The sequence below is a fragment of the Phalacrocorax aristotelis genome, chromosome 6 (assembly GCF_949628215.1).
Source record: "Phalacrocorax aristotelis chromosome 6, bGulAri2.1, whole genome shotgun sequence".
NCBI classification, from domain to species: Eukaryota; Metazoa; Chordata; class Aves; order Suliformes; family Phalacrocoracidae; genus Phalacrocorax; species Phalacrocorax aristotelis.
The window spans coordinates 57,467,435-57,479,697 of NC_134281.1; the positions used below are offsets into that span (position 1 = coordinate 57,467,435).

Genomic DNA, 12,263 nt, shown 5'->3' on the forward strand with positions numbered 1-12,263 from the left:
CTGTGCCTACTTATAGGCCCATAAATAGGGTTGACTATTTGCCCACTGTCTGGCCCCAGAGCTACCACCTTAGCTCATTAGTGGGAATTTTCTAAACATACAAGTTAGATTTTCAAGGTTAGCTCTGGTATTTCAAGTTTGTTTTCAGCTGGAACACTGAAGAAATTATAATCAACACTAAATGCTTAGAGGATATCCATGAATGTGAAATCTTCTGGTTTAAATGGATTAAAGGAGAGAGAGGAACTTTTCCTTAAGTTCATGGACAGCATATAGAAGCATACTTAATTAGAGCAATTCTGATAAAAATGCTCAGAACTTACTCAATTCCAACTTCATCAACTCTAAACAGCTCCAATCAAAATAAGAGCCATGAACTACTCTCCAGAACTCTATTAAAAGTAAAGAAAAACACATTACAACAAATTTAAGAAATAACCTGTCTTTATCCTCAGATTCACAAAACTGAAGAAAATTCAGACAAGTAAAACAGAAAGCAAAGGAAGTTACAGCACAGAATAGGCCAACTTCTCCAAAATTAGACTTCAGAATACCCTAGCCAATGCTAGTCCTTAACTATATTTAAGTCTATCAGAAAATTGCTGTGAATTGATAATAATTACAGGACAATGCAATATTTGTGTCTTTAATTTTTTTATGAGGTATTAGCAGTCATAAACCACTCAGATTTGTACTGAAGGCAAGACTAAAGAAAAGGTATGGGGGGGTTGGGGTGGGCCTTTTGTTGTTTTCTGGTTTGGGTTGTATTTTTTTTTTTACACTAATAAGGTTGTTCTACTAAAAACAAAAATGTGAATTCTCAATAGAAAAGTACTGGTAACAAATGGTAAGACTAACATCTTTGTATTCTTTCAAATAAGCTGTTGATTAACATCACACAGCTTTGGTTTTCATTTCTGAATGCTAAGATCTCCTTTAAGGTCAGGAAAAAATGCTAATGAATCTACAGCAGAAAACATGAAAAAAAGGAAAACCTCAAAAATGTAAAAACAGTGCACTTTCTCCTGCGGAAAATGACATTCCAGAAGATGACTTAAAAAACTGAAAGAAAAGTTAAGGTAAAACTGTTTGGTGGAATGAAAGTAAAGTCACAGAGATTACTTTGAACAAAATCACCCTGGGTCCTAGTATTAATATTACCAAGCGGGAAGATGACTTTGTTTTAAGATGACCATGGAAGCCACAACACCAGGGACCACTAATGAATCCTCCCTCCTTTATATTTACATCCTTTAACACAGCATGCACCAGCATGCTCCAGGACCGACTTACTAGATGGACCTACAGCCAAGCTATTTGAAATGTATTAAATAGAACTTAATTTAAAACAGCACCCAACACCCTAAACACCAAAATGATCACTCTGCAGAAGGCAAACCAACCCACTTTTCTCTAAATGGCTCAACAGACAAAAACCCAACTCATGATTAACGCTCCAAATGACATGAAGGCATGTTCTGCTGGGATACCACAAGACTTCTCATGCAAAAATATAAACCCATCTCTCTAACTCCCTAATGGACACTGCTGGACTTCTGAAGAGACTACAAAACCAGGATGCCTTCACCATTTTATTAAATGTCAATACATTATCCTAAATACAGCCTTTATTTAAAACTTTGTTTCTTGTTCTGTAACACAATACTCTTACAGTGGGAAACAATAAAAAGTATTTTGTTTGCCTCTATATAAATGTTTATGCAGATCTATCTGGATAAACAGGCAAAGGAACACACATAAACTATGCGCTTGCACACACAAAACACCTGCAATGATTACAAACACCCCCTCCCACTATAACATTGCTCGCCTCTGCTAAAAGTTCACTGGATTGAAAAATGGAAGGAAATTTTTCAAGTTGTTGTTTTTAGTGTCTAAAAGACATTTCTGAAAAAATTTATCACAGTACCTGTACAGTATTTTTAGAAATAGTGTGACACTTCAGTTATATAGGAACCTCAATAGCTTCTCCCTAGTACTATTTCTATTTTTAGGTCTCTCCCTTGTGCAGAAATACGTTATGCCTGTAAATGCACATTACTGCTGGCAAAATTGTGAAAAGCAAAAGCAGTCCTACAATCACAGTACAGTGGTAGACCTGGATAACAATTTTTTTTTCCTGGACAAGCTGTTCCTCTTCCCCTCCAACCCTCACACACACCAGGAAATGAACTGGACCTCTCAGCCACCAGCACTTTCTGCCACACGTAGAGCAGCGAGAATCACAGTGAACTCACCCAGTAAGTCTGACCACAAAGAAAGTCTGGGAACAGAGGCTTGTCATTTACAAGAGCACGGCACTGAACACCAGTGAGGTACCTACCTTACTTTGAAACACTAACAAAAGGAAAGGTCTGTGAGAATCCGTGCTAGAGCAGCCAATCAGCAAGTTTACCACTTCTCATCTCAACATGTGTCACCATCACCCAATACAGTCAAGGCTTTATAAGGACACAGAAAGACAATCACCATCCCAAAGCACTTATAAGAAAACAAGTCAGACAAAACAAACTTCAGAGGTTTCCCCAAAGCAAAGATGTAGAAGAAATATACAACAGACAGCATCTACAGTCATCTTTGCTTTATGTACCACAGAGGCAACCTTTCCACCTCAGTTTCACCGGCATTTCAGTTCAGTTTGCATACTAGACATGCAAACTCTACTCCCTCCTATTCTGTAATTGCTCCAAAGCCTCCAAATTTTTTCATCTCAGATTCTCTAGGTTAATTCACCATCACATGTCCTCCCAACTTACCTTATCCCTCTTTTTCCCCAAAAGAAAAAAAAATACTGTGGTATGGCAGTTAAGTACCACCTAAGTAGGGGGCACTGACTGATATTTTGTTCTCAACTTCCCAGAAGATGAAAAACTGTTTTTGAAGTAACCTCAGAGTTCTATCACTCATTACAATTTGTATACGATGCAATTATTTTCATTACATACCACAGATTCTGTTTTTCAGTGTTGCTCAGGAGTAGAAAAGATTAGGTGATTTCACTGATGGCAATACATACACTAAGGAAAAAGGAAGCAGAAGAGGACAGAGTATCCACTTCACTGTAGGAGAGAGCCGGCCAAAGCCAGCTGCAGAACTGTCACTTCCCACTCCCTGTGACAGCATATACAGTCAAAACTTTCTCATGGAAGACGCACTCCTAACAACTACAGTACTAAAACAACAAAAAGCAGCACACCTTTGTGAAGAAAAAAGTTCTTTATATTGGAACTTTTAAGGCAAATGCCAACCTCTGTTGAAAATATAATTTCTAATCTAAGCCAATTTACAGTAACAACAACAAAAAGCTTTCGGGGAAAAATAATCCCCTTCTCTCCCTTCCCCACCAGTTACCACAGGGGATCAGAGAAATGCAGCATCGTTGGTGAAGGCTCCTAAGAACATGCATAAGAACAGTTTCTTTGCAAACAAAATAATCATAAATACAACAAACACTTCTATAACGTACAATCACTGTTTTAGTGGTTGGCAGCCTAATTTTAGGATATAAATTCTATGAAGTTCCTACCTCTCCTGACTGAAAGAGATGATTTTGGAAAATTATGTTAATATTGGAGACTGTTTCTGAAACTCTACCGCCACAGAACTGCAGCATGTGCCTGCATTTGAAGATGCAGAAGGGTATCAGCAACAACATTGCAAACATTAACGGCTTTTTCAAAAAGTAGTTGTCAAGAATTAAATTAAATAGATAGTGTTCCTAGGAGAGCTGAGTGGAATCAGAAACAAATAGCAGAAATATTCAGAGGGCAGCCACTCGAGAAGACAAAAGCTGGAGTTTAAAAAACAATAAGGTGGCAAGCTACCAACCAGAGCACACAGAAGAGAAGTAAAACAAACCCCCAACAAACCATAACCACCACCCATCACCCCGACGACTGCTGCCCGACAAGAAACAGATACCTATCACTTCCTACCAGCAGCAGCAAGGAGCTGTTTCAGAGCTGCCATGCTTCCAAAGCAGATGTAAGCAATGGCTTTCCAAAAGCAGTCCCCCGACCTCCTGTCGTATACCTTTGTGGGAAAGCTTGGGTGGAAAACTCATCCCTGTCCCTATCAAAGAGCCACAACAGGAAGGTAGATGGGATAAGGCACAACTCATACTATCAATGCACCAAATTATTATTATTCTGTAAAGATGCAGGCAGGAGGGATTCCTTACTACTTTTCAATATCACAATGAGAACATTTGTTAATGAATTCCTCATTTCTTTCATTGAAGCTAAAAAAGGACCCATCAGGTAAAAGCCTGTAAATAAAGGTAAATTATACGAGACCTTGCACCTTGTTCTGCTTGCGTTCCACTGCTTTGTAGCGGAAAGTATTTTTACAAGGGAGTACTAACAGTTGGCCCAGAAAACAGGAAAAAATTACAATGATCTTGACCCCTGTCTTCAGCTACAATTGGGCAAATCAATAAGGCACCTGTAATTCCTTCCACCTCAGCTGCTTTGTGCAGAGTGTAACATTATCAAGCGCTCATTTAAAGCAAGCAGAATATAATAATTCAAAATAATGTCCCCTTATATAAAAAAAGATCTGATTACAAATATATCAGACTGCAACTTCCACCTCTTATTTTCACTCAGAAAAGAATAAGACTGTACTCCAAACAGTCTCCAAAACTCCCAAGGCTTTTATAAGGACGGCAAGTATCTGACTTGCAACATTAAGCATACTGAAAATAGTAACTACACACAAACAATAGGCCTGAAATATTCCAAAGCCCAGCAATCTGACCTTTATTCTGATTTGAGCACAAACTTCGCATACTCTGGGTTGTTTCAAGAAATACTGAATTACTAAATGTCCCATCATCCTCCAGCTAGTCGACTATATGTAAGATTAACATTTGTTGATTGATATTGAGGGCTTAACTAAAGATTTACCATTTCCAGTAGCTGATTTAGTCACACCTGAAACCAGCAATTCTCACACCAAGAGTATCACAGTTACATCTACTGGAGTGAGAGTTCTCTGTACTACCAAGTTTGCTCAGAAATATTAAGTCTGTTAATATTTAGTGTAACTAAACCAAAAACTGCCTACTCACTGTGAAGCCACTGTCTCCCCCCCTTTAACCTCACTGGCAACGTAAGGGCATTGCTGCAACAGTTTATCAATGTAACAGCTGCTGCATACAGTTGAACAGTGTCAGAAATGCAGCACAACAGGATACTCATTTTAGTTTGGATTATTTTATTTCCTTACTTTTAAACTTTAAATAGCTTGTCCTCCTCACACCACATAGGAATGAATGCCACAGAATTCAGGGTAGACTTTGTACCAAGATGAATACTCATGACACTGCATCGCGTACTGAGGAACGTGACCGATCCCGTGACTATCATCCTCTTTTCAACTTTTTGAAAACCTACACGTTAGAAGTTTATGCAAACTCATTACAAGGTCTTTACTGACAGACAGCTGTGATTTGAGCACTGAATTACCTCTCGCAGTGTTACAGCATCGCTGTACTGTAGAGATGCACTGTATTTGTGTCCATTTTTACACAACCAGGGAAGCCAAACTGATCATTTCACACCCTCACCTTTCAAAAAGCCTTCCTACAGCTCTGTGAACACCATGGGTGTGGCTTTTTTTTATCATCAGGGCTTGTGTGAACTATTAACTAACACAAGTGTTTGTTTAAGGGACACAATGTATAACAGGCATGAAAGTTTATCTGCTTTTTTTTTTAATTAGGCACAAAAAGGGTATTTTTTCATTATAAACCAACCACATGAAATCCTTTAACCCGGATAGCCCAGCAGTATCTTTATGCGTATCAGCCAGAATGACCAACATCCACAACTTCCTTGGGTAACTTAACCTCTTTTTCCAGTAGCTATATGAAGTTTGCACCTACACTAAAAAAAAAGCAGCAAGGAAAAATATTAATTATCAAAAATCAGCTCAAGAAGATCAGTGAATGTATTTTAAGAGAAGCCAAACTTGTTTCAGTTTATTTCACCAGGGATTTCTTTACACTCTGAAGTTGGGCAGACACTATTTTCACCTGCAGGAAAGGGTCTTTGGAGGCTCTGCCAACTTAAACCAGTCTCAAAGTCAATTTAAGTGAGTGCAACATTGCTCAGATATAACCTAATTTTCTTAAATTATTTTCCTCCCAATCTCTGAATACATAACACAGCATAGTCACAATCCAGAGCAGAGCAAACTAATTCAATTTGGCTTAAAATAACTGAAACACTAGAGTAGTGCATTTGGTATTAGAATAACGGAATAAAACAAGTATCTTAAAGCAGTCCCCTAACAGCCACATCAGTTGAACTTCGCTGAAGTCAAAAAGTTGTTTGAAAATGTAAAAGCAGGAGGGAAGTGAGTTATCAACCAACCAAACTAACGCAGCCAATCAGGAACTGTTCAAGAACCTTTAATTCAAACCCATGTCAGGTGAAACTGCACAGCCAGTGACACACTAGTCTGTATTTTTTCCAGTTTTAAGTTCTCAGATCTTTTGAAAGCTGGTAAAGTCTGAAAGTGTTTGAAATTAATAACTGTGTGTGAGCACGTGTGTGTTCTATCACTACAGAGGATTTTATTCCCTTTTCAGTTGCATTTTTCTTGAGAAGAGACTTCAATAGGCTTGAATAAAAAAAGAAGTGTACATGCTAGTAGGTTCTGCTAATCTTGCAAGTATAAGCACAAAGTATTCCACAAGAAATTCCACTGGCAACCCTTGAATTCAGTGTCCATATTGAAATTCAGCCTGCAATGTTATTTTAAAGTGGAAGGCATTGCCACTATTGTTTAACATCCTGTTTATTCAATTGCAGATGCTCCTGTTTCAGTCAATTGTGGCTGTACTAAATAACCTCACAAGGATGCTCTAAGTGATCAGTGCCTTTTCCTCCCACTGGCCAGGTCACCTGTTGAGATCAAGACAGCAGGTATTATTATCTTTTAGCATTCACTCAGGAACTCTCATACCCACTTTCCTAGGCATATTCCTTCTAGTGCTGCTCAGTAGATGCTGGACTTTATGAAACTTAGGAAAAAAAGTCAGAGTAGTATACCTTTGCTCTGATTTTGTTGCAATGATATTTGCTAAAGATTGTTTTCATCTAAAAAATACCATACAGATTAGAGAAAACAAAATAAATCTATAAAAAGAAGGTTCTTTGGTAACATAAACTGTAACTTTTTTCCTCGTGTTCCTTGGGTAAATTTTTTTTTAAATTTGAATGAATGCTAGACATCCCAAGAAACTATTTTAACACAATATTTTTGAGGGTTATTAATTTCAATTCTGGCTGTAATTCCTGTATAACTCTGCACCACATCCCTCTGCAGTTACATTAGACAGGTTTGCAACATCAGCTTTGATTATAAGTCAGTGTAATAGGATTGTCACACTGCACTGCTCCTCTGTGCACTCTACTTAAACTCCTCTCCAGTAAGAAAACTGCTGCATTTTCTCTGCATCTAAGTGACCCACTAAAAGCTTCTCCACATCCATTTTGCATTGGCTAATCGTTCCATTCACTGCCCTCAAATCACCTGCCTTGCACAAGTCAGGTAGTGAAGAATCCTACGCAGAAGAATCATATTAATTTACCAAAACTCTGAAGCACTTCACTTTTAACTGTGAGGAATCTTCTCTTTACAGACTTGTTGTATAATTTAAGTGAAAAATTATTTTGCAACTTGTATTAAAAAAATGAATGTATTGCACAAGCTTAAGCTTCTCACTAAAAGGTATGACTCTATGGTGAAATTCTAGAGATGTTTATCAGCCTCTTAAGAGTATTTGGCCCATGTGTTAATTCATTCATCTATACAACATGAAAATGGCTTCTTATTCTAAAATCTGGTGCACATTCATTCCCCATATGCGTCTGAAAGCTAAGTTCCATGACACAATCTTCATAATTAAATTATGTGCTAGAAAAGGGGGGGGGGGGGGAGGGAGGAAACAGAATATCACTGCAAATGAGATTTTGCTTAAAGGGCCAGAGTTGTACAACACTGGTGGGATCCTATTTTGATATACCACGCTTGTTTTTCATTACTACTGTGACTTGTCAGTTTATAGCCCACACTACCCCAACATGAGTATTTCCAAAACTCTAAAGATTACATATAAGCCATAAGAAGAAAGAAAACTTTCTAGATTTCAGATAAATTACAGCAGTCAAAATGATGCTCGTCACTACAATCTGATATAACGCAAACTTTGTCAGAGAAGCCAGCTGAAGCAGCTGGGAGCCCCAACACACGACTTCGGTACCTGAACTGTTAACTTTTCCTTCCCTGCTGCAAGGCGCCGGGGCCCCGGGAGCCCCGCGCTCCGCAGGCAGCGGCGCTGCCCTCGGCACACGGAGCAGCCCGGCCGGCCCCAGGGCGGGCCACGAACCCGCCAGCCCTTTGTAACAACACCCTACGCTTCAGAGCCGCCCCGCTTCGTGCCAAGGAGGCCAAGGGGAGGGAGGGGATCGCGCGTTACCCCTACCCCAGGACAGGCAGCCTTTTGCGGGCCGGCCGTGCGTGGCGACCCGCCCCGGGGAGGCGATAAGCAGCGAAGCGGCGAGCAGCGGAGCGCGGGTCGGCCCAGCGGGACCCGCCGGGGCGGACGGCGGGAGCGGACCGACGGCTGGCGAAGCCCCCCCCCCCCGGGTGACCCCGGCCACCCCCCGAGCGCCGGCCCCCTCCCCTCCCGGCGCGGCGGGAGGATTACCTGGCTCCCCGCGCCCTAGGCCCCGCCGCGGCGGCACCGGGCTGCCCAGCTCCTCCGCGCCTGGCAATGGCGGCGGCCCCGCTCCCCCCCTCCCCGCTCCGCGCTCACTGGCTGCGCCGCTTCATGTGACCGAACAAAACCCTCCTCGGCGCAGCCCTTTGTGTCCGGCCCGGCCGGGGCACCGGGGAGGCCGCTCGCCGGCTGCGGGGAGTGGGCGAGGGACGACGGCAAGAGGCGACGAGGAAGGTCGGGGAGGGGAGCGCCTCGCCCGCCCCGCCTTCCCTCCCTCCACCCCACCGCCGCCGCCACCGCCGCCGCCTCAGCCCGGCCACTTACCGCGGCGCGGGCGGCTGCGGCCGAGTCGCGGTGCCGCACCAGGTCGGAGGCGGCCGCCATGTTCCCCGATGCGGCAGGATGGAGGCAGAGCCGCCCTCCCCGCCAACCGCCACTAGGGCGGCCGGCTCGGCTCGCCTCAGATCGCCTCAGCCCGCGCCGCGCAGCGCCGCGCCCGCCTCAGCCCGCGCCGCCCCCGCCCCGCCGCGCGCGCCCCCTCCCCTCCCGGCGCGGGGGGGGGGGGGGGGGGTGAGCGGGGGAGGGTATTAAAAAAAAAAAAAAAAAAACATAACGGGAAACTCACGGGCTCGCCGGGGTGTGCGTCACGCCGGGGTTACGTCCTGCGCGCGGCGTCATGACGTCATCGCGCAAGCTTCCCGGCTCCGCGCGCCGCCGCACACACATACATACATACATACATACATACAGGCGGCCCCACACGCACGCGCCCTCCCCGGGGGAGGGGGAGGGGCAGAGCGCAGCGCGCATGCGTGCGGCCTTCCCGCGCCGGCCCGCCCCAGCCCACTCCTGCGGGAGGGGGCACGCGCGCACACACGCCCCCCCTTCCCGCCGGTGGCAGGTGCGCGATTGTTACCGCCGCGCGCCGGGCGGGAAGGCGGGAGTCCCGTCCCCACACGCCGCCCCCCTCACCCCCCCCACGGCGGGGCCCCCGGGGCGGGAAGGAAATGCCGCCCGCAGGCGGGAGGGCGGTTTCCTTGCAGACCTTCCCTCAGAAGGCAGAGCGCCAGCGCGGCCGCCCCTCACCTGCGCCAGGGCGCGCAGCGCGCCCGGGAGCGGGAGGCCGCGGTGTCGGTGGCTCGGCGGTGCCTTTCCCACAGAAAGTGGGAAACTGGGTCAAGTGCTGCAGGAGCCGAGCGAAGGCGCTCGCCGCGGCAGCGAGGGAGGCTGGCTCCTGCGACAAGCCACGGCGGGCGAACCCAGCGAGGGGGAAGAGGAAACCTGAGAGGAGGCGGCCCGGGGAGTGTCGGTTCGCTCGGCGGGGCGGGAAGCTGAGGTGACACCGAGAAAGTAGAAACATGCGGTGCCTTTTTCTCTTCAGATCAGTGCTTCTGGCGGCAGACCCCGATTCGAAAGGGTAGAGGTTCAGGGGGCAATAGTAAATGCATGAAGTAGAGACTGCTTAGATAAATGACATTTTTTTTCCCCATCAGATTTGCTAGGCCCAGAGGATTTCACACTAGAGTGAGGAGTTGATTAAGGCAACGTTCGAGGTGCGAGCAGTCATCACTGTGAGCTCACGAAGACAACTGAGATTTCAGGAGAGAGGAAAAGGAAAAACACAGCACATATAATTCAAAAGGGGGGAATAGGTAGTGCCAAGAACTGTCAATCATTCCAGCCTCTATTCCCCGACAAGTATTGAAGCAAATAATCACACATCTTTAAGTACATGGTAGCTAATGAAGTGGTAAGTTACAGCCAACATGGATTTGTCAAGAAAATCATATCAAGCCACACTCATCCCATGCTGTGACAGTGTAATGGGCCTTGGATGGGAGTAGTGGTAGATCTGTTATGGCTGAACTTAAAGTAAGGTTTTTGACACCGTCTACAGAGCTCTCAATTGAGCAAGTAAAAGACATAATGAAATGACTCTGCAGTGGTGCAAAACTACATCAGCAACACTTCACTGTGAAAAACAGCAGGATGTAGCAAATAATGTTCTTTGGAGGTGGGTATGTCCTGAGTTTGGTACCAAGCCTAATTACATGAATGACAGAGTGCGGTTTACATTGATTGGATTTGCCAACAATGCCAAACCGGCAGAGCTGGAAGCACGTTGCAGGACAAGAAAAGAATTCAAAATACTCTTGACAAACTGGTTGCAGAAATAGATGCAACTGAATAAATACAAGTGCCAACTTCAACATTTATGTAGGAAAGTAACAATTGCACAATTACAGGACTGAGAACAGATGAATAAACACCAGGTCTTCAGACAAGGGGTTGGGCATCAGAGTAGATCACAAACTGAACATGCGTCAACAATGTCACACCGTTGTGAAAAAAGCTGCAAGTACAGAGCTATGTGTAAACAGAACTGTCATATCTAGGACATAGGAAGAAATTCTGCTCATATTTAATACTGGTAAAGCCTCAGCTCTAATACTGTGCTCAGATTTGGGATCTGCGTTTCAAGAAAAAGTTCTTTCAAGAAAGGCCAGTAGAAGGGAGTACAGGGAAGAGGAAAAAAAAAATCAAATTTTTTAAAAGACATGACCCTAATTGAAAAGAGGAATGCTTGAGACTTTTTATTTTTAGTCTAGGGAAGGAAAGGCTATGGGGATAAAAATACATTGTTCACTAAATCTGCTACAGAGAGGGGAAAAATTAACGGTTTCAAACCACACTGAAAGAAATTTAGGTTAGACATTAGGAAGAGTTTTACTATGATATGGATAAATAAAATCGGTGTCTATTCTCTAGAGGGTTCTGGAAGCTTCATTAATATTTTTTAAGACTAAGTTAAATATCCATAAGAAAAGGTTAGAAGCATTTGACTCTGCTGCAGAGTAATGGAGGCGGACGAGGCAATCATTGTTTTCATCATTTCCTGTAACGGCAGTGACTATCCAGATATCTGTTCTGATCCTATTTTTTTTTCCTGACAGAAATGAATCCCAGAGACATTTAAGCATTTAATGTGTTGGTGTGATCTTAGGCACAGGTGTAGATATCCCCTTTGGGAGCCTTTGTCATGTTACATTCTGTAGAGCTGTGTGGCAACATATGTCACATGCTCAGCTAATTTGCTAATTTATAAACTTCATATACCACTATAAATTCCACGTTTAAAAATAATGTGTGTGTTAGTGATCGTGTAATAGTGTGAATCAAGGCTTTTGCTTTTCTTTGGCTTTTTTTTTTTTCACGCTGTCAGAGATTAATTTTCCCCAGAAATCATTAAATTTGGGGGTTTCTCTGGAGCTTGCCAGTTAGGAGAAGGCAGTGTGAATGGTTTATGTTATGGGACTGAGACCCACCAAACTCATCTCATTAGAGATGACTAAAAGGCCATTAAATAGGCCAATTTTTAATCTCCACTGAGTTAGACTGAATTCAAACTGATAGCCCACAGGCAAAAGGCTATGAATTTCATTAACAGTACCCTAAAGCGCTCAGTCCCCTAATGAGTGCTAATGTTATTCTTCTGAGAATTAAGCTTGTT

At 43.8% G+C, this 12,263-nt stretch overlaps 1 protein-coding gene across 18 annotated transcripts in view; it reads right to left on the reverse strand.

The window, feature by feature from the left end:
* ZNF644 (zinc finger protein 644) overlaps window positions 1-12,263 on the reverse strand; it is a 78,215-nt gene that overhangs the window by 42,709 nt on the left and 23,243 nt on the right. For 4 of the 18 annotated variants that reach the window (XM_075098093.1, XM_075098105.1, XM_075098102.1 and 1 more), the window contains exon 1: window positions 9,077-9,279. The exons of 2 other annotated variants lie outside the window; for them this stretch is intronic. The gene's annotated coding sequence lies outside the window, so the exon portion shown is untranslated. Of the gene's footprint in view, window positions 1-8,740; window positions 8,834-9,076; window positions 9,280-9,377; window positions 9,499-9,838; window positions 10,024-12,263 lie in introns of those variants that run through there. 12 more of the 18 variants (XM_075098100.1, XM_075098104.1, XM_075098097.1 and 9 more) reach the window with 8 other exon arrangements.